The sequence below is a fragment of the Macrotis lagotis genome, chromosome 2 (assembly GCF_037893015.1).
Source record: "Macrotis lagotis isolate mMagLag1 chromosome 2, bilby.v1.9.chrom.fasta, whole genome shotgun sequence".
NCBI classification, from domain to species: Eukaryota; Metazoa; Chordata; class Mammalia; order Peramelemorphia; family Peramelidae; genus Macrotis; species Macrotis lagotis.
In genome coordinates, this window is record NC_133659.1 from 134,012,516 (window position 1) to 134,036,258 (window position 23,743).

Genomic DNA, 23,743 nt, shown 5'->3' on the forward strand with positions numbered 1-23,743 from the left:
AGCTCCTTGTAGTGACTGTAGAAATAGCAATAGTATTTGCTCTGAAGAAACTTATAGTCTAATGGGGAATCAGCATGTTATACCTACAAGTTATATATGGGATAAATTGGGAGTGGTGTCATTGGGAGTCATGAGAAAGACTTCCTACAGAATGTGAAGCTTTTGCTGATTCTTTTTTCTTTTAAGATTTTTCAAGGCAATGGAGTTAAGTGGCTTGCCCAAGGCCACATGGCTAGGTAATTATTAAGTGTCTGAGATCGGATTTGAATCCAGGTCCTCCTGACTCCAAGGCCGGTGCTCTATTCACTGCACCACCTAGCCACCCCTTTGCTGATTCTTGAAGGAAGACTGAAGGCAAAGATGATGTAGTAGAACATTTCAGGCATGATGTATAGCCACTGAAAATATTAGGAGTAGGGGAGATGGAGTATTGGTAGACAAGGAGCAACATGAAGGTCAGTGTCACTGGATTGCAGAATATATGGAAGTAAATGGAAGAGTAAGTGAAAGAAGACTGGGAAATTAGGGAGGGAGGGAGGGGCCAGGTATTTAAGGACTTTACAAACCAAACGGAGGATTTTATATTTGATCCTGGAGATAACAGGGAATTATTGGAGTTCTTTGAGTGGAGAAGAGATAGTGTCACAGCTTTGTTTTAGGAAGATTACTTTGGCAGCTAAATGAAAGATGCATTGAAGTGGGCAGATGTGGAATAGAGAGACCAACCGACAAACATCACTCTAAAGCAGGTAGGAGGTGAGGAAGGGTAGTGACAGTGGCAGAGGAATGAGGAGGACTCAAAGAAGATAATGTTATAAAAGTAGAAACATCTACCTGACTACTAATTGGACTACTAATTGAGGGAGAGGGAATGAGAGTGAGGAATCAAGGATGTGGCATTGTTTTTACATTCTCTTTCTTTCTTTCTTTCTTTCTTTCTTTCTTTCTTTCTTTTTTCCTTCCTTCCTTCCTTCCTTCCTTCCTTCCTTCCTTCCTTCCTTCCTTCCTTCCTTCCTTCCTTCCTTCTTCTTCTCCTCCTCCTCCTTCTTCCTTCTTCTTTCTTTTGCAAACAGGAAACCACAAAAAAAAATGCTTTAGGAAAAAGAAGCAGATAAGGTTAAGGAATGAGAGGAGAGGGACCATATGAATGCATAGGACTTCTTGATGGGGTATATACTAATAAGTTACCAGTATTTCTACCCCAGCTACAAGTACCTCATTCCCAAATTATTAGTTCCTCTCTTCAGTTCCTCTACCTAGTAAAGGATGAAACTTTCATTGAGCTAAATCAAGAAACTATTGACTGTTCTACCTTTAGCCAAGACCAAATCCTAATATGCACTGATAATTGAAGTTCTTCTTTCCTATTATATCATGGGTTTATTCCAGGCTTGCAATTCTTTTCTGAAGGTCAGTTTTATTCAATTCATCATACTTTTATTAAGTACCTCTTTTGAATCAGGGACAAAAGACAAAAATATTTATTGCCCTCAATTGTCTATATTCTACTGGAAATAAATAGCTGATAATTTATCATTTTGAATTTTACAAAGTGTTTCACATATATTTTCTCATTTAATAAGCATAATAGCCCTGATAAGGAAGTATTATAACTATCATCTCTGTTTATAGAGAGGAAACTGAGGCTCAAGGAAGCTGAGGAGGTGCTGTGCTTCAGTGGTCATGCATATCAGAAAATATCCATTCCAATTAAAAGTAATAATCTAAATAATTTACATCTCTAAGACTTTTAAGTTACAAAGTATTATATTTACACCCGACATTTTTCAGGGTTATCACTCTTTACACAGTACCATAATCCCTCTTACCTTATGTCTCTCTTGTTTCTCTCCAGGTAGTCTATAGTTTTTGATTACAATATTATTTCCCTCTTTATCTTTATCCTTAAGCTCTTCACTGTACTTCCCCTTCTATTTCTTGTATTTTCCTCACATTTTCTTAATATCCTCCTTTTACCTATCATGTTGAATGAATTTTGTTATCAGAATAAAATTGAATAGTTAATCAGTATACTGGCATTTATTTAGTACCTTTTTAGTATTGTGCTAAACACTGGAATAGGAATACATGTAAAGTTTTACACAAAGTTGAAAAAAGTCACAAGCACAAGATGGAAAAATCATGGCTAGAGAGAGAGAGAGAGATGGAGGGACAGAGAGAGGGAGGGAGGACAGACTTTGGAGTCAGCTGCCCATTTCTGATGTATGCCAGGGCCATGATTATTGGCATGTCACTTACCCTTTTAGCACTCTCCATTAATTCACCAAGGCTCTAGGTTACAGAAAACTTTGAGAATCTATTTCGATAGAGAATTTTATTTTCCACAGAGAAAAACCACAAGTAAAGGCAAACAACTAATCTTTATTGAACACTTACCTATTCAATGAGAGATGCTACAAATGACTAGTTGAAACAAAGCAGTGTTTGTCATAAAAAGACTACAACCATTTGAAGCATCGTAACTGATGTGTAATTGCTGTTTTTAATCCATAGAGCATTTCCTTATTGTGATTAGGATGAGATTAAAACTCCCTATTGGAAACAACAATAAAAATTGAGTTTTTAAAAAAGCCAAATATGGAATGTAGATTACATTTGTATAGCTCCCTGATGTGTTATGACAAACAATTTTATAAACTCTATTTGTAATATATTGTTGTTTAATATATTGTAATTTTCTTGTAGCGATTTTTAGAAGATCAGAGACTAAAAGTGTGAATACATTTCCTTTAAGCAGAAGTTCATTCTTGTATTGGTTAAATTTTTTTCCATTACAATTAATAATAATAAATTTAATAATTTACATCACTAGAACTTTTATGTTTCCCCAGTTGTTCAGTTGTTTCAGTTGTGTCTAATTTTTTCTTAACTCCATTTGAGATTTTCTTGGCAAAGATACTGGAATGGTTTGCCATTTTCTTCTCCAGCTCATTTTATAGAAGAGGAAACTGTGACAAATGACTTGCCTAGGATCACATTGCTTGTGTGTGTCTGAGGCCAAATTTGAATTCAGAAAGATCAGTCTTCCTGGCTCTCTATCATCCACTGTACTACTTAACTGCTCAAAGACTTTCAAGTTATAATTACCTCATTTGATACTTACAGAAACCCTAAATAATGCATGTATTATTGTTCTCCTTTAATGAATGATGAAAATAAGGATTACAGAAATGAAACTAATTATCTTAGGTCCCACAATCAATAGGCAGTTAAGACAGGATTGGAGCCTAAGTTTTACACTGTTAAGTCATTCTCTTTGCTTTGTTCATACCTTACTCATTCTCTAATGAAAAGCAAGAAAAAAAGACATAGCATTTAACACTCTAAAAAGAAATTTGGCCCAGTGTGCAGACATGCCTCAATTACTGCAATAGATGCAAAGTTGTAATAAATATTTTTAGTAGAGTCATATTTTAAAAATTCCTAGTGACATAGCCGTTTAAAATAACCTAATGGGGGTAGTCTTTTTATAAAGTGAATTATTGCCCCCTTGATTTACATGATTTTTATTTTTAGCATATTTCTTTCATATATTTCAATACAAGAACTGAAAATATCTTCATATATATTAGCTTGCCTTGTATCTTGCAGGTGGACTTAGTGGAAAATAATAGTTTTCTTCTTGTAACTTTTATGATAGCATATCTTTAGAATTATGGAGGGTCAGACATATTTTAAAATATTTACTTGGATAATTGTGTCTCTTTGTGTAGATATTTAAATATGGCAAAGATTCTAACACAAATTTGGAATACTCAAATTCTATTCCAAAATGATTAATAATCTAGTCTTTCCTTATTTATGATTACTTAACTATCAGCATAGAGGTAAGAGACTAAGTTGTTAGAAGGGAAGTAAGAACATTAGATTAGAAGTCAGAAGACCTGACTTGCCTCGCAAGCTCTCTCACTTACTAAATACATGACTTTGGACAAGTCTCTGAACTAATCTGCTCCCTACCCCCATCTGCAAAACAGGGCTAATAATATTCACACTTCCTACCTCATAGGGTCCATTATTAGCATTAAGTTACATGACGTATGTAAAGCACTTCCTACTATGTTGCCATCTTAATGTAGAGAACAATACAGATCTTGCCTTCTCAATGTTTGTTGAATCTAATTAATTTAGGCTACATCAGTTCATCACTATGATAACCCTCTGGAGAAACATAGCAAGAGAGAATCACCATAGTGATGGTTTTTATATGCCCAGTGTCTCCAGAGAACCAAAAATACAAGAAATGATTCTGTACTTTCTTCCTGCCCTCTGGACTCACCCTGAACTTGGTGTAGGTAAAATAGAAGATTAAATCTCAGTGCTTCCATCTCCTTGTTCACACCAAATGGGTTTGCTATTCATAACAACCAGCTTGTTAGAGGATCTGTGATACTGATTACTTTAGGTTTCATCAAGTCCTCTGAGCTCATCCTTTAGGAAATACTCTAGAAATAACACCTGTTGTGATATCATCATAATTATTCTTAAGTCAAGAATGGTTTCAATGAGAGTTTCACACTACCTAAGATCTTCCATTGATGTAATGCATCATCATTTCCACAATGATGTACTTAGAGAAGGAAAGGGAATAGAAAACTTGCTCCTAATGTCCTCAAGCTTGGTGAAGAAACCATGCATCTTGAAAGAACAGGTGAAATCTTTCTGTATGGTACCATCTTTTATGTAAGCTTACAGCAAGCCCCTTCGTGGATTTTATTTTTATATGCTTGAAGAATTTTATCCAAATTTGATTAAACTACAAAGGAATAGATTCAGAGTCTGTATTCTCTTTGGTCTAGTTTAATCAGTCAACTTGCTAAAGAGGATGAGAGTTCAAAAGAATGACTAGTTGTCAGAAGGTCAATCCCCTAAAGGTATTTTTGCTAAAAGAGGAAATTCAAGATGTTTCTATTTAGGAAGGAACAACTCTTATCTTCAACTTTTTTTTTCACTTTTAATTTTTATATTGAAATAAATGAAAATTTGTTTCCTTTTTCTTAGAGGGCAGAGAAAACTTGAGCATTTATTTATTGAGTTCCTGCTGGCTAGCTTATCCCTACCCATGTGAACATTGAAGGGGCAGGAGACAAGGGAGACAAGGATGACAAGTTCTCCTTAAAGTTCTCCAAGATCTCCAGGATCTCCAAGATTTCCTAGAGTTCTTCCTACTGCCTCCTGTTACCAGGTAAAGAAATCTACAAAAAGTCTCATCATTTCTTTGTTTAATAAGTGAAAATGGTTCTTATCATTTTGCATTGGAATACATCCCCAAGCATTCTTTACATAGGTAGCAAGTCTTTCATATGTCTCTATATGGTCTGCATTGTTGAAAAATTGACCTGTGTCACTTAATTGTTCATAATATGTGGTGGCATTGGGACCTTGTACATGTCTCAAAACCATCTGTCTATATTGTTCTATAAACTCTGTCATCCAAAAGACAGATTGTCTGGGTGATAAACATGCTCTGCTTCCAATCACTAGGTGTTAATATGGAGTATGCAAGAGTATCCAATTGCAGCAGGACAAAAAGTGATCTTGACCTGTATTCCCCTCTGCCTTTAAAACTCTGACTGCTTTTATATTTACTGGCTCATGTCTTCTAAATTTTCCTGGATTAAAAGGATCTGGTTCCTCAATAATAGGGTATGACTGAAACTCAGCTCCTAAATCCATCAAACTTTCTCCTTTCTCTTTTGCTCTTTCAATGGCCTTTTGTAATACTGAAATTTTTATTTCTTCTGCCAAAGGCCATAGAGGTGAATACACTTTCCCTTTTCCTTCTCTTTCCTCCACATCTCCTTGTTTCAACTTCCTTAACATCAGCCCCATGGTAACTAACTTGTTACTTCTTCATGAAGTCTTCTGCTTTGGGATGTCGCCTGGATATTGCTTGTATCTGCTGGTTCTTTCCTGGATTCCACTCAGATAGCTCCATCTTTGTGTCCCTGTTCCAGCACCATTTGTTAAGTTCCAGTTAGGCTAGCCTGCAGGAACCTAACATTTCCTGAGCAGCTAGTCTAGCTGGAACTTAACATTTATTATTTCCTCATTAGGTGTCAGGCAGTGTGTGGGAGAGCTGGTAGAGGAAAAATAATAGGTTAAAAGGAGCTGAAAATTCAGGGGAAGCAAATCCTCACATAGGGCAAAGCACAAGAATTTGAAGTGACCTTGGCTGTCCTGATGATTCCTCCAATGGAAGTTCCAGGGAAAGACTCACTCAGTTGGAGAAGGAGACCACAGAAGCAGAGAATTTGCCAGCTGGGATAGAGAAACCTGGGGATTAATGGTTTGAATTAAGTTTAGAACATAAATATTGGACTGGGAAGAACCTTTGATACTTTCTAGTTCAACTGTCTCATTTTAAAGTTGAGGAAACTGAAGTTTAGGGAGGTTAAATAACTTGTCCAAAGTGATATAGATCGTAATTATAGAGTATGCTGGAAGTAATACTGTCTTTTGCATCAGAAGATGTGGATTCAAATTCTGGCTCAACCATGTATAATCTATGAGACTTTGGTCAAGACACAACTTTTCTGGTTCTCAGTTTTCTCATCCCAAATTGAAGATACTGTATTAGATGACTTACAGAGCCTTTTGTAAATTATAAATCTATGATTCTGAGCTAAGTCAACAGATATTTTATTAGAGCTTTTATTATCTATGAGATGTTTGTTAGGTGCTGTGGGAGACACAAGAGGAATACAAAAAATAAATATGGTGGAGATTTTAAGATAGCATTGTGGGGCTACATTGGTTGAAGCAGAGGATGATAATACCAGGGGGAAAAAAATCAGAAAGTTGCAGTTTAATTAAGTCAGAGAATATCACAAGACTTAACTCTGTCCAGAAAGAATGAACTAGGATAACAATACTGTGGGAGATAAGGATCAGGAAAGCAATGACTGGGAAGCCATCACATTGAACCCAATCAAGTTAGCTAAAGACACTTATAAATCAATTTAGAAATCATATCCAAATCAAGAAGAACCAAAGAGAGAATTAAAAGTACAAAGCCATGGTCCAAATACAAATATATGAGGCTACAACATTTGGATTATTCACACTCTTAGGGAAAAGAGAATGGTCTTATAAGGAGCAATGGAAGCAAGCAAATAGTGGAGTCTGAGGGATAGTCATCTCATCATTGGCAGATTCACTTTGGATATCAATTTTCCACGAATGCCTTGTCTCCATAGTTTCAGATAATGAACTTTTCAACTCCTAATCAGGGAAAACACACACACACGTGCACAGAAACATATACATACATACATACACACACATACACATGACAAACCTGGATGTCTTCTCCAGCTGAGAGAAAAATCAACAGGTATACCAAATTGACACAGGAAGGAATGTAAGACCCAAGGACTACTGGGAAGATTTTTTTCCCCTCTACATTTTCCAGTGCTAATAATCAGAGACAGTGTGACATAGCAGAGAGAGGGCTGACTTTCGAGTTAGGAATCAAGCCCTTATTATTTTCTAGGCATTTATTAAGATCTGCAGATATGAGAATAAAGAATGAAACACTCTCAACTCAAAAAGAGCTTATGTTCTAATGGGGAAGATGCCAAATACCCATATAACTAGAACTACAGCTAGATGTTATAGGTATATAGAATATACACACACACACATATATGTGTGTGTTTATATATATGTGTGTATATATATGTATGTATATATATATGAGAATAAATGTAAAGTTGGAAAATATAAGATCAACTGGGAGGGAGAATACCTGCAATTAGAGAAGGCTTAATGCAGAAAATGATGTTTGATCTATGTCTTAAAGGAAGAAAAGTTACTCTAGGGTGGATGTACCTTCCAGATATGGGAGATGGCCACTAAAGACACAGAGATGGGAGTAAGAGAACAAGGAAAAGACTAGTTTGTCTGTATTACAGAATATGGGGGAGCATGATGTTTAGGATAATTGGAAAGATATGTTATGTCTAGGTTGTGTGTAGTTCTTTAAAAGCTAAATAGAAGAATTTATATTGTATTCTGGAGGCATTATGAAGGCACTGGGATTGATTAAATAGTAGTGACACATGATCAGATCTGTGCTTAAGGGAAGTTACTTTGATTGGTTTTAACTGGAGTGATGAGAAACCATTTAGCAGGCAATTAGGCAAGAGGTGATGAGGACCTAAACTAAGGGAACATCTGTATGAAGGGAGAGAAAGGGGTCAGATTTGAGAAATATGGAAATAGAATTGGTCAAGATTTAGTATCTGATTGGATGGGTGAGGAGAAGGAGAGTGAGGAGTTTTTTGTTACAAAACTGGAAGACTGAAAAGATGGTGGTTCCTTTGATGGTATTAGGAAGCTTGGGAGAGGGAAGATATAAGGAGGAGAGATAGTTAATTCTGTTTTTGACATGTTGAGTTTAAAGTCAGGGATATATAGTTTGAAATGCAATTCAAAATAAATAATTGGTAATATGGAATCTCAGAAGAGATTAGGACTAGATGTATGGATTGTGAATCATCTGAATAAAGATGAGAAACTTGTGGGGATAAATTATTTTGCCATGTAATATTTTATAATGTCCTTTTCACATTTCTTTATTTTCTTCATCCTTGTTAGTCTAAATTGCACCATAGTTTTATTTTATATACACTACAATTTACTTAACTTTGACATTTCAAGTGTTTTGTAATTTCATATAACAAGGCTATGAAATTTTAATGTTAAGAGTTCTTTTCTCATTTTTGTTTTTTTTTACTACACTATAAGGGCATTTCCTTGAATTATTGGTCAAAAGTATCCTTAATTTTTTAACTTTTACTTTATATTTTCAGGTTGTTCTCCAAAAAGTTATTTTTGGATCTATAATTATTCCAGCAGTGAACAAGGCTATTTGTTCTTCCACAACCCCACCAACATTGAGTTTCATTGCTTTTAGTTACTTTTTGCCAATTTACTTGATGTGAGGTGGGCACTTCTGCTTTGACTTGACCCTCTTTGAAATATGAATGTATCATAAAAGTGAATTTAAAGAGTTATGAAAAACATAAAATGATATATGACTTAATACTAAGTGAAGTAATCAGAAACAGAAAATAATATACACTATGTAGCAATATGATTGAAAAGAACAACAAACCCTAAATCCAGTGCTGTATATGTTTATGCATGTATATATGCATATACATATATAGAGACTAAATTTGGCCATTATATATTTTTGGATACACACACACACACACACACACACACACACATCCCAAAGAAGAGATAAGAATATGTCTTCTTTGCTGGTGGGGAGGGAGCTACAAGTATGAAACTTTATGCACATTCTCATTTTTGGTTGATATGTTAGTCAGTTTTGATAGACTGTCTCTTTTATCCTTCTCTCTTTTGAAAAATTAATCTTGCTTACATGACTTTTTACATGTTACATAGGCACATGACTTCTGGTTAGAGTATTAGGATGGGGAGGAATAGGATATCTTTCCAAATAAAGATGTTGCAAAAATAAAAGATATCAATAAAATTGAAATATAATAATAAGGTCAGTATAAATACATCGAGTAGGTCAAAGTAGCATAGATGTGCATGAAGTATCATCACCTGTAATATCCCAGCTGCAAAATTCTGATAAGTCAAACTTAAGTGATAAGTTGATTGAGAGGATCCAGGTGTCCTAGAATAGTGGGAATAACTATGGGGTTAATATTAGGTAGTACTTTGATGGTCAGATAGGGTTTGGATAAGGGAAGTAGAAAAGAAGTGATTTCCAACATGCTTTTGGGAATGTGTTCCTTTCCAGCTTGGTGCTTATTTACCTTTGAGAAGGATTTAAATTTGTTAGAACTTGAAGACTTCTTTAGTTGTTAACTATTGTTAAAAAGGAGGTTATTTATTATAAGTGGTCAGTGGATAAAGTACTCAACCTGGAGTCATGAAAGTTCATTTTCATGAATTCAGATCTTGCCTCAGGGTGGCTAGGTGACATAGTGGATAAAGTACCGGCCTTGGAGTCAGGAGTACCTGGGTTCAAATCCGGTCTCAGACACTTAATAATACCTAGCTGTGTGGCCTTGGGCAAGCCACTTAACCCCGTTTGCCTTGCAAAAACCTAAAAAAAAAAATCTTGCCTCAGATACTAGCTGTGTGACCCTGGGCAAGTATTTACTCCTAGGCAAGTCACTTGCCTCAATTTCCTCATCTGTAAAATGAACTGGACTAGGAAATGATAAATCACTTCATTATCTTTGCTAAGAAAACCCCAAATGGAGTCCTAAAAAGTCAAAGACAGCTGAAAATGACCAAGCAACAACAACACTCTATAATGGAATGAATTAGACATTGGGGGCAAAGAAAATTAAGCAAATATCTATTTAAGGAGAGGAAAGGGAGATAGTGTCATTACCTCTTCTGCAGAGTTTCACGGGGTAAAGGAAAGGGAATAAGCATTTATTTAGTGCCTACTGTGTGCCAATCATTCGGTTAACTGTTTCAGAAATAGAATTTTCAAGCCATGTGGTAAGGAATGTTTCTCACCATCTGTTAAAGAGCCAACTGTACCAGAACATAGCCTTCTTCCCTTGGATATCATTTCTTGAACATTATGCCATTTCCTTAATTTCCTCAGAGGGTTTTCAGATGGTGTCACAGTTGGTCTGGTTTTTCTCAAGGCTATAAAATAACTCAAGATGTCTCACCAAGGAATATTTCTCACTGGGCATTCACTCCCAGGACTGACTTGCGTTTGTACAAAAATTAGTGATGCCATTAAGCATGAGATCAGAGTAGAAAAGAAAAAAATGGAAGTGTAGAGAGCTTTATAGAACACCCCATCCAAAGTTTCTCAAAATTTTTGACTTTGGGGCCCCTTTGAACTCTTTTTTTTTATTCCAAGGCAATAGGGTTAAGTGATTTGCCCAAGGTCACATAGCTAAGTATTCGTATCTGAGGTCGGATTTGAATTCAGGTCCTTATGACTCCAGGGCTGGTGCTCTATCCATTACATCACCTAGCTGTACCCCCTTTATACTCTTAAAAAATATTGAGAACTTGAAGAAATTTTGTTTATATGGATTATATTATCAATATTTACCATATTAGAAATTAAAATGAATAAAGTTTTTACAATATATATTTATTCATTAAAAATAATAAAATAAACCTATAACTTGTTAACATAAATAACATGTTTTTATGAAAAATTGCTACTTTTTAAAAAATGAAATTATAAAAGTGATGTTGTTTTACATTTTTTTTTTTAGATTTTGCAAGGCAAAGGGGTTAAGTGACTTGCCCAAAGCTACACGGCTAGGTAATTATTAAGTGTCTGAGGTCGGATTTGAACCCAGGTACTCCTGACTCCAAGGCTGGTGCTCTATCCATTGTGCCACCTAGCCACCCCCTGTTTTACATATTTTTACAAATCTTTTTTTAATGTGGTTTCTATCTGTAATTGTATTCAATCTGCCATTATATATATCTTTTGGTTGTGATCAAAATGTAACCCTATTTGCTTCTGTTTACTCATCTGTAAAATTCCTGTATAAGAAAATGGCACTGAGAGTAAGATGTAACCAAAACAACTAAACTCCAATTGTAAACCTTTAAAATGTGCATTGTAGGGGGTGGCTAGGTGGTGCACCGGCCCTGGAGTCAGGAGTACCTGGGTTCAAATCCGGCCTCAGACACTTAATAATTACTTAGCCGTGTAGCCTTGGGCAAGCCTCTTTTTTTTTTTTTGTAGAACATTTATTTCTTTCATGAGAGATATTTAAAACTTTTGTGTGTCACTGAGAAGTCATCTCAGTTAAAACATATGTATAGTTTTCTCCCTCAGACATTCTGCTTCATAGTAGGAAAATGAAGCACAAGTAAAATGTTACAAAATATTTACAAGGAAAGTTAAAAAAACAAACAAAACCAGAAGTAAAAACACACACAAAAAAAACCCACTGGATAAAATGTATTCGTTTCTCACAAATACTTACTCCAGGGGCTTTATTCAATGCACTGAAGAAAAGGATTTCAAAAATTAAAGTACAGACACTAAAGGCCTGTCTATCTCATGCCTCCAAAGAAAAAAAGGAACTGGTGGTGGTGGTGGATATAGTAGAGATATGAAGGGACAATCCTTGCACTGAAGTTAGGAAATGCTCTAACAGGAGTAAAAGTTGACTCCTCTGCATTCAGGTGCAGAGTCTGACCTTTCTCTATGAACCATGTTTTCTAATATGAATTTGTGGGATTAAAACCTCCCCTGGTATCATAGACTGTTATAGTAGCCCCTCCATCTCTTTCATGAAAGCTTCATACACATCATCCTTGGTTTGTACTGAAACAGGAACAGAGGGGCCAGATTTTTGGGGCCAGATTTTTGGGACTGCTTTAGCAAGGGGTATAGTAGAATCCTCTTCTGACTTTCTTTGGGGAGCAGCAGTAGCTCCTTTGTTTTCTTGTCGAACCCTCAGTGCAGTAGGCACAAATCTGGTAATTTCTGCCTTGGGACTGGTGATTTGTGGCTTGGCACTGATGGTTGCTGTGGCTTTCTTCTCAATAGTGGCCGCACTGGTATCATACACTTTGGGTCTCTGGATCAAATTGGGTGGGGCACTTAAAACCCCTGGATTGGGCAAGGGAGCTGGTGGAAAAATTGGGCAAGCCTCTTAACCCTATTGCCTTGCAAAAAGCCTTAAAAAATGTTCATTGTAAGTGCTAGTCATTATTATTATTATTATTATTATTGCAATTATTGGTATTTTTCTTGTTGCTATTATAATTTTTCAGGTTATAGTTTATAAAGAAAATTTGTCTTTAGATATGTAGTTAGAAAAAAAGGTATATGTTAACAAACAAGCAACATATTATTATTATTATTATTATGAATATAGTTTTGACTTCACAAGAATGCCCTAAAAGGATCTTGGGTCACACTTTTTAGAACCACTGATCCAGTCTTTGATTTTCAGGATGTAAGAAAGAACCTTAGAAATCAATTAATTCAAGTCTAGTGTCCTCATTATATGTTCATGCTCATATGAGGACTCTAAAGCCCAGAAATTTCTCTCTCAAATTTTTGTAGTCCTTGTTTGGGTCTCTCTTTAGTGCTTTTCTCCTGCCTTCATATCTATGAAAATGCCTAATCTCTTCTATTTTATTATAAAATCATCATCATCACCATGCATTAGGTTTCATTTAATATTTCCTTCCTAGCTCTTGGTACAAGGCCTTATGCAGTGCTAGTAATGTTTTCTGGAGCTTAATAAATGGTTAGTGTTTTTATTATATATTTCTTGAATTGAAGGCCATAGCCAATTATTTAATGACAAAGTTAGATACTGAGAATCATAGTCCTCTAGTTCTAGCAATATACTATACTGGAGTCCAGTACTGTCTACAGGAAGCTCTATCATGTGGGAAAGTTCTATTGACAAAAAATAATGAGGCAGCAGGTTTGTGGGGAAATGATGTTTTGGATATGATTGAATTTAAGGTGATATTCAGTTTATATAGATAGAGATGTCCCTGAGGTAGCTGAAGATGTGAATTTGGAGCTCAAGGGAATGGTCCATACTGGAGAGATTAATTAACCATAGAATACATCCAGTAGGTCAAGGTAGCATAGATGTGCATGAAGTATCATCATCTAGATCACTGTCACTTGCACCTTAACCAAGTTTACAGCCTCATTATTTTATGATGGTGCCTACATGACTTTTATAGGACTAGGCAATGGCATAATTATTTCTTTGCACTTTGAATATTACCTGTACATTTTGTGGTTGTTGTGATTGTTAGCAGTTTTCAGATTAATTAAACATACCATTTATAAGGAATCCATCCAGTGACTAGCACTATGACATGAGGTATAATTTATAAGCACAGGCTTGAACCCTGCTATTTGCAACAGGTGTTACTTCTTCTGTTGAGATGATCACCTTTCTGCATTATGAAGTTCTTGTAAATTATAAATGGCTTTGATCCATATTCAGCTGTAGCGATCATCCAACCAGGTGTTCATGGCCCTAGAGATTTCAATATTCTGTGATTTAGATTGTTTAATTTTCAAACTAAGGGAGTAGAGGTAGAGAGATAATAAAGAGAAGGATTTATGGTAGAAGGTTTTTTTTGTCTGCCTTTTATCTCTCCTCTTATCTTGCTTTTTAATTTAGACTCTGAGGTGGTAGTTGCCAGAGATGGTAACTGTGTAGAGATGAAAATAAAGACCAAAAACCTGAAAGTTACATTCTGTTTTGACAGAAACTTCCTCTGTAGAAATGATTTCAGTCATGAAGCTGTTTTCATTGGACGTTTCTAGCAGAATGGGGAAGGGAGGGAGTTGGTGGTCTTGCTGCTCTAGACATTGATAATAGCTGAGCTGTTCTTTTTTTTTTAAATGCAAAACTGAAAAGAAAATGTCCAGTTTACTGAGAGTAGAAGGTAATTGGATTTTAAAATAAGTGTTTGTTTGCTTCCTTTGGGAGAGGCCTTTAAGTGAGCTTGTCTTGTTTCTATATGTGCTGCCATCTTGCATTTCTGTATTGATCTCTGACTATGCCACAAATTGGAATTTAGCAAAACACCTAGAGTTGCAAACTTTCCAACAAAGCATGTCTTTTGGCCAATTAACTTCCTTCACCTTACCTATTGGGCACTCCGAGTCAATGAGTCAATTATTTTCGAGCTTTGAGATGTGATTTGCCAACAGCTTTGCATTTGGAAAATTTCCATTAGGTTCTTATAGAAACAATATTTAGTGACTAATTCCAAAAACAAATGGCAGCTATTTGGAGTCTTAGCAGTTTTTCTTTAAGCTGCAAGAAGATTATCTTCTGGACAATTGTCAGAATTCAAAGCTCCACTCTCTCTGAGAAGACTTTGATCTGTGTAAGATGGAAATAATATTTGATAGTACTTGACTTGAAAGAACATTGAGATTAAGCCACAAGATTATCTTCTGACTGAACTGAAAACATTTTTTTCTTGATTTTAGATTAGAATAGGATTGTGTGCTGTGTTTTTATCTGTTAGCATGAATTATTATATGAAATCTGAGTAATAAAATCAGTGTCCAACAAATCCTTATCCTTTCGTTCCATAGTATCATAGTGAGTCTGGACTCTGGTTACAAAGCAATCTGGGTTAAGTGAACTGTATTTAGCTTTTCCTAGCTGTGTGACCTTGGGTATGTCATTAACCTTGATTGGCTCCTCACATCTCTAGTCATCCTGATTCATATCTGGTCACCGGACCCAGATGACTCTGAAGGAGAAAGGGAGACTGATAACTTAGTATAGCATCCCCCTCACTTAAATCTAATTCATATGCTTGTTATGGCATCACCTCCCTGATGTTGTGGTCTTCTTCAGGAATGAAGGACAAATATTAGTGAGTTTGGAAGAAATCTTAGAAATTGTTTGATCTCAGCTCTTAGGCAATACAAAAATAAGCATTTAGGAAGTCTCTACTTTTCTAGATCTGTGATCAGTGCTGGAAATAAAATTAAAAAAAGAACAAAAAACAGTCTTCATCACTGGAGTTAGGACTTGAGTTCAAATTCAGCCTCAGACACTTGACAATTCCTAGCTGTGTGATTCTGGGCAAGTCACTTAACCCCAATTGCCAAAAACAAACACAAAAAATCTACTACCCTCCCCACAACAAAACAGTCTTTGTTCTCCATATCCATGACAGATGACCATCTGATTATAGGCATCTTAATACCACACATAGCAGTGCATTCAATTTCTGAAGAACTCTTTTTGAAAGTTTTTCTTTATTAAGCCAAAAGCTTTCTTTTTCTGATGTCCACCCTTTGGTCCCAGTTCTGCTCTGTGTGACTTTACAGAATAAATTTCGTCCTTCATCAAAATGCAGCTCTTGAAATATCATGGCTACCCTTATGCTTTCTCTTCTCCAGACTAGGTTAAATATTCCCACTTCCTTCAAGTCATCCTTAGATGACATGGTTTAAAAATCTTTCATCATACCAGTAATCCTATTGTGATAATGCTTTAGATGGTCATTATTTCTTTTAAATAGTATTAATAATTAATATTTGAAATAATAGTATATGAAATATTATTAATGGTATGAAACTATTAATAATATTAACAGGCATAAAATATTCAGAACTGAACATAGTGTTGCAAATGTAGTTCATAGTACTGTGGACTGTTTTCTTTCTTTAATATGGATATAATATTTTTGCTATTGTAGTATAAGTTTATTGGGTTTTCTTTTTTGGGGAGAGCATCCATATCACATCACTTCATCATGACTTTACAATCCTATCAGTATCTCAGGACTTTTTCATATTAAGCTAAGTCTTACATTATAAATTTAAAAAACTAGATAGTTTGAGTAATTAATAAAGAATTTTTTAATCAGGTTAGCTAATAATCAGTAAATTAGTGATCATTGATTTTTCTTGGCAACCAACTGACAAAAGACATGGAGAGTCTGAAAGTTTTCAGTACTTCTTGAAAGGAAATTCTCATGACAACTGAAAATCTGATTGGTAGACATTTAATAGTAGACTATAGAAGTTTTCACCTCCTGTTGAGAAACCTGACTTGATTGTGAGACTCCACCATTTCCAGCAATCTGGACGGGGGAATCCATCTTCATTCAGGCCACCCAGGTTGGTTTTCTCCTTCATGAGATGGGTCACCCTAAACTCTAGCCAGTAGAAGGACAGGATTTATTTCCTCAGGGTAAGAACTAGTCCAAACTGGATTATGTTTACACTCTGTGCAAAAGTAAGGGCTCCTATTCAGCTGGGGGCATGTACCCAGAGGGTTAGGGTTAATTCAATCTGCCATGTCCTTGAGAAGTTTCCACAGGAGCTGGGTTTCAATGAAGAAATAGAGGAGAAAAAGCCTAGATCCTAATTTAATAACTGATTATTAATAGAAAAATGATTTTTCTCAGAACAAGCATAAAAATAAAACATGTGGAAAATATATATATATATATATATATAAATGAATAAAGAATAAATGCATAGAATAATGGTTGGCCAAGGTGAATGGGTCTGATCTGTGGTGAGAGAGTAGAAGGTAGAAATGCTTCCTAAGATTTCATGAGTGTTCTCCCTCCTCATCTTCTCTGACTTACCTTCCAAGACTCAGCTCAAATCTCATATTCAGTAAAATACCTTTCCTGGTGTTCTCTATTTTTTGCGGTTGTGTGTGTGTGTGTGTGTGTGTGTGTGTGTGTATTATATATATCTCGTATGAACACAATTGAATGAATAAAGCATTGAGTGTTTAATATGTGAAAATTACTGAGGATACATAAATAGAAATGTCACATTGTCTCTTCTCAGAGCTCATATTCTACTGTGGGTGTCAACAAAAATGGGTGCAAATTATCTCCTCATTTAGAATGAAATCTTTGGTCACAAGGACTGTATTTTTGCTTTTCTCTGTATCTTCAGAACTTAGCAGTGTAAGCATTTAACAAATCCTTATTGATTGACTGAAGCCTTGGTTACAAAGAGTCTGTTACATTTCTGATGTTACATTGTGATTCTACTCTATGATTGAGCCCTGACAAAGACTTAGCTGCAGATAACCATTTTAGACTATCTATAGATACAGATGTACATATATACATTGTGCAAGGTATGCTCTCTCTTTTTTAGGCTAAACATCCCAAGTGTCTTCAGTAGATCTTCATCTGGTATGGTTTTGAGAACCATCGCTATAATTGCTCTTTGCTGAAAAAAATTTAGTAATCACTTTTCCTCTTATAATAAATTTATATAAAATATATGTGCATATGTATGTGTACATGTGTATTTGGTTGTAGGTATATTTACACATACCTACATATATGCATCTCTCAGAAACCATGATGAAACTCATTTGAAGGAACTTTTAGCTTGGGGAAGAGAATGACATGAGCTATGTAGGATAAATGAACTATTTCTCTCTGTCTCTGTCTCTGTCTCTGTCTCTCTCTCTCTCTCTCTCTCTCTCTCTCTCTCTCTCTCTCTAGTTATCTTTGTCAAATGCCACCTGCTTCTGGCTTGAGAACTAGGATTCAGTGCTTAATGAGTATTTCCTCAAGTCCTTTTGGAGTTGGTAATCCCTTCTTTATAGTAACATCCTTTAGGATGCTGCATGCGGTTGCATCAAATGTCTCTCAAGTGTCTCATTTTGAATGAGATCCTCATAATGCCATGTTACTTTTTAGTTTGATAAAAAACTAGGGTAAATTCAGAGTCAGGGATGGACAGAATATGAGGAAGAGGGGAAAGTGGGAGGTTTGAACCCAGAATGTGTTGACATTATGGTAAAAAAACATTAATGCTATCTATCCTTAGCTATATGGAGATTATCCAAAATAAAATTGGTAATAATTCTGTTAAATTTTGCTTTGGTCATACCATATCTGTGTACTATGCACAGTTCTGAGTATCACATTTTAAGAAGGGTTTAGACAAGTGGAAAGGAGGCTGGGTTAAGGGATACCCAGGATGACAAGATGCTTGGAATAGTTTTCATGAAGATGTTGAAGGTGCTGAATGAAGATGCTCTGACTGGATTAGAAAAGACTTAGAAAGAACATGATGGCTTTCTCATATTCACATGGCTGTATAAAGGGTTTATTCTCCTTTAACTCAAAGGGCAAATCTGTAAACATTAACTGAAAAATGTCAAAAAGGCAAATTTAAATTTGGTCTAAGGAAAAACCTTCTAAGAAGTCAAGCTTTAAGTGGAATTGGTGGTGAATCTGCCCACTTACTGGGGCTGCTTCAAGAGACCAAATAACCATTTGTTGGGGATATTGTAGAGGGGAGTTTTGTCCAAGTATGAATTGGATTCATCTGAGATCCCTTCCAACTCTGACTTTCTGTGATTCTTTGAAATTTAAACTATCAAATTTCTGCCCTAGGCTATTGGATAGAAAGGGATTGCTAGTTTCCTTTTCTTATTAATTGTTTTTTATTTCTTTCCTCTTTTCCTATAAAAACTATCTTACCATTCAAAATGGCATAAATTTTAATATAATTAAGTTGCAATGATGTAAATTATAGTACAATTATTCCTATTACAGGAGGTGCTTTTTAAAAAAAACTTTTTTGGGTGAAGTAAACTTTATCTTCTCTGGAGGAAGGCTAGATATTTCTATTTTAAAATAGGATGAATTCAAACTAATTTCATTTCGAAAATTTTTAGAATTATGATTCATTGTGTTTAATTGGAATCCAAGTATGATTGAGAATCACTGTCATTAATGGAATTTCACACCTGTAAAATATAGCGATTACTAAACTAATTGATGCACAGTAGTTTATTTGCTTTTGAATCAAGCCTTTCTTGATGGTTCTGGTTTTCTATGATGTGACATTTGTGGTATCTTTAAATCATTATTATTTGTCTCAGTTCTGATTTTCAAAACAGATTTCTTTGACTTCTTACAGCTATAATTTTGAAATTGAAATCTTGAAGGGTTAGTATTCATCCTTAAGTAAAAAGGGACTATTATTAGTTATCAGAAATTTGAGACTTGAAAGGCAATATTAATAGTAGTTTAATAAAAGATGAAAAGTTAGTTTTGTGAATACAATGTCCTAATAAAAACTAGACCTTGTTAAAACTCTAAATTCTCAAGTGCTAAAAAGTGAAAATATCAGGAGAGATATTGTTTAGTAAGGACTTGGCCTACTTTGTAAGATAATGATTAACTTCTAGAACATTTCTAGCTTCTTGGTAATTTTTAATTTTTATCTCCCATTGCTGCTCAAATGTGGGTCTTAGAGATTTTATTGGATTTAGATCTGGAAATAATCTAGCCAATCCCTCAATTTTACAGAGGAAGAAAATAAGAATTAAGGAGATCAGATGATTTGCTCAAGGTTAGAATGAATTTGCTCAAATAGAAAGAAGGAGCTTGAGGATTTGAACCCAGGTCATCCTACTGTGAATCAAATATGCTTTTCAGGAACTATATCCCACTGTGGTCAGAAAAGGATGGAGGAATAAGAGGATCTCATTATTATTTATTCCTAAGAATAGAAGGCAGCCCAAATGTAAAAGCAACAGACAAAATTATAACTTGCAATTTGGTGATGTGTAATAACACCAACAATAACAAACTCCCAATTGTTGTTGTTCATTCCTTTTTTTTTCACTGTGCCTAACTCTTTGTGATTCCATTTAGGGATTTGTTGACAAAGATAGTAGAGTAATTTACCATTTCCTCCTCAAATTCAATTTACAGTTGAAGAAACTGAGGCAAACAGGGTTAAATGACTTGCTCCAGGGTCACACAGAAAATAAGACTGAAGCCAAATTTGATTTCAGGATGAGTCTTTCTGACCCAGGATCTATCCACTGTGTTACTTAGCTGTCCAGTAATAACAATATTTCAAATTTATCTGTGTCTTACAAAGTTCTTTCTTCACACCAATCCTGAAGAAAGCATTTCTGCACTATCTTTATTTCAGGCATAAAGATTAATTGTATTTAATAAAGGATAGAAAAATCAGCTATAATAATGTTCTTTACTAATATTGGTATTTATCTTTTCTAATTATACTTTAATTGATTTTAATTGTTCTCTTTATTCTTTTGTTCCTTTTTTCTTGTTCTCTTTTTTCCTTTGCTGTTTTCTATTAGATATTATTGACAAATTTTTACGTGTTTCTTTCTCTATCATGAGTCTGAATTCTCCTTATTTTTCAATTGCCTTTTCTTTAAATTTCCAGAATTCTTTCTCTATTCTTTCAGTCTCAGATGGATCTGCATATTGTGTTACCTTTTTCTTCATTGCTTGTAATGACTATAATATGTATATGTGTGTGTGTGTTTGTATGTACAGCTTGCTGAAATAATTTTTGTTTCATTTTTTCAACTGGATAAGATCATTGATAAGTTCTATCAGAATCTGGAAACTCTGCTCAAAAGTTGATTCAAAGTATCATAGAGTATGAAAGAAAGAACTAATGAAAATCATACTTCATTCTCTTGATTGTTATAAAAATTGTTAAAACCTTATATAGTAACCCAGAGTTAGACACCTAGTCAGGGGCTATGAAGTTATCATAGAAACAGGGTAATCAGTAATTAAAGATTTAATCATGCCAATGGCTTCATTGTGTATATATAACTTATTGTTTGATCAGTTTGAAGTCTTGAAGGATTGTAGGAATTTGATGCATATTTCTTTTTTAGCTATTGCAATTTTTCTTTTCCCATAGAACACAGAGCCTTCTTTGATGTAGTCATGCCATACTAGGTGATCAGGCCAATGTCTCCCATGTCTCACAATTGATTTCAAAGATCTTCAGAAAGACATTGAGTGTCCTTGTATTGCTTCTTCTGACCTCTATGTGAATGTTTACCATGTGAGAGTTCTCCATAAAATAGTCTTTTAGGCAAAAATATAAAGGATATTCTTTGATCTGCATTAGCTCCACATAGTTCTGCCATGTGGATGGCATTTTCAGTCACAAGTCTTTTAGAATTGTCTTTGATCACTATTGCTGAGAAGACCTAAGTCTGCCAAAGTTGATCCTCACACAGTGTTGCTGTTGTTATATACAATGTTCTCTGGTTCTGCTCACCTCACTCAGCATCAATACATGTAAGTCTTTCCAGGTTTTTCTGAAATCCACTTGCTCATCATTTCTTATGGAAATTCCATTCACACATCACAACTTATTTAGCCATTTCCCGATTGATAGGCATCCCCTTACTTTACATTTTTTTGTCACCATAGAAAGAGCTGTTATAAATATTTTGTTCATGGGGTTCCTTCTCTCCTTTTTTATGATTTCTTTGATATTCAGTCCTGGTAGTAGTATTTATTTATTGCTGGATCAAAGTTTTATAGCCCTTTGGGCATAGTTCCAAATTACTCTCCAGAATGTCAACCCTTCAGTTTTACATAGAAACAAGGCTTAAGGAGACCAGATGATTTGTCCCAGGTCAGAGGTAGGAAGGAGAGCTAGAATTTGAACCTGGGTTCAAATATCACTTACTCAGAGGGCTCTTGTCTGAAAATTATTCCCAAACATGGTTTGTACATTCCCTCTCCTGAAAGGACTCAATACTAATTAATTGCAGTAACAAGGTCAAGGGAAAAGCCCCCCTAAAATTTAATTTTGGGGTTGATTCTCATCCTAGAAATTGTCATCTTTTAAAAAAAAGTATAATTTCCTTCCCTACCTCCATCGCTTTATCCTCATGGTAATATTAATTGGAGGCAACCTGAAGTCAAATAAGGATATTGGGAATAAAAATGTGAAATAGAAGGAATAAGATTCTTTTTCTTATTCTTCTTTGTATATTTAAAATATTTATGTGTTTGAATGATTGGTAAGGTCATAATTAACATCAAAACAAATTCAAAGAAAGATCACAGAATTTTGAGTGATAAAATCTGTTGTTAACAATTGCTATCTGTATAACTTTGAGCAAATCACTTAAACTCTGTGAACCCCAGTTTCCTCATCTTTAAAATGAAGGGGTTGGACTAAATGGACTTCTAAGGTCCTTTTAACCATAAATCTGTGATCCTATTTAAAGTGAATATTGGCATCAAGCTTTGGAATAACCTAAACATCATGAAAGGATTTTTAAAAATACATAGACATGATTTCTTATTTCTTCTTTCTTTTTCTTTGTATGATACATCTAATGAAACATTTTGGTCAAGTTTTTATTGTCCCTAACATGGGTCAGGGAAATTCTTTGAGAACATCAGATACAAAGAAATATTAATATCTGATATATCATTTAAAACTTTAGTGCTAATTTGTGACCTTTGTAAGGTCAAATATTAATAATAGCTAATATTTCTATAACACTTTGTCCCAGGGACCATTCCAGTTATTTTCACATTTGAACCTTGGGAGGGAGGTGCTATTATCATCTCATTTTACAGAAGAAGAAACTGGGGCAGACAAAAGTAAAGTGATTTGCCTAGGATCATTCATATCTGTAAGTGTCTGAGGCTGGATTTGAATTCCTGACTCCAGATCCAGCCCTCTGTATACTTTGGTACTACTAAACAGAACCAGATGGGGTCCTTTCCTTTACTATCTAAAATATAACACGATTTATCATTCATCTCTTAGGTCCAATATGTGAAATGAGTAGGGAGGTAAATTGTTTAGTATGTATATGTGAATAATGCCAAAGGACTTGAAATAATGAGGTCTTAAAGGGCAATGCCTAGAACAGAGATGATATTTAACATTTTTATTTATATTTAACATATTTATTTATATTTAACATATTTAACATTCCTAGAGCCTAGGTTGAGGTCACAGGGAGACAATGGATACTTGAAGTTTAGTGAGAAAGGAAGAGATTTATCATTTTAAAGAATGGAGGCAACTAATTTTTAATGTATTTTATTTAATTTCATATTTAATGTTGGTAAAATGACTGGCTATGTACTTAACAAAAAATTATTTTGTTTTTCTTGTTGCTTATTTTCTAGCCAAAAGAACTATAATGTTTTGTTTAGTCAAGTGTACGTACTCAATATGTGATCCAATTCCAGGACCTCTTGCCCTAGAATCACATAAAATGGTAGCATTTCAGATAATTAAGACATAAGGTTTTTCCCCTATGTTGAATAGGCCTTTTTGTGTATTTGGTATCTGGGTTCTTGACTTTGTGTCCTATTCAGACAGAAGAGGGCAGCAGAGAAGCTAATTAAATGGCCAGGAATCTTGTTTTAATTCTTTTAAGAATGGACGATATTTTATACTGTGTCA

General features: G+C 34.8%; 1 protein-coding gene across 3 annotated transcripts in view; it reads left to right on the forward strand.

The window, feature by feature from the left end:
- The window catches only part of SMYD3 (SET and MYND domain containing 3), a 1,048,891-nt gene that overhangs the window by 566,617 nt on the left and 458,531 nt on the right, over window positions 1-23,743 (forward strand). Inside the window, exon 2 of one of the 3 annotated variants that reach the window (XM_074222849.1) lies at window positions 5,023-5,206. The exons of the other annotated variants lie outside the window; for them this stretch is intronic. The gene's annotated coding sequence lies outside the window, so the exon portion shown is untranslated. The remainder of the gene's footprint in view (window positions 1-5,022; window positions 5,207-23,743) is intronic. 3 annotated transcript variants of the gene reach the window in all.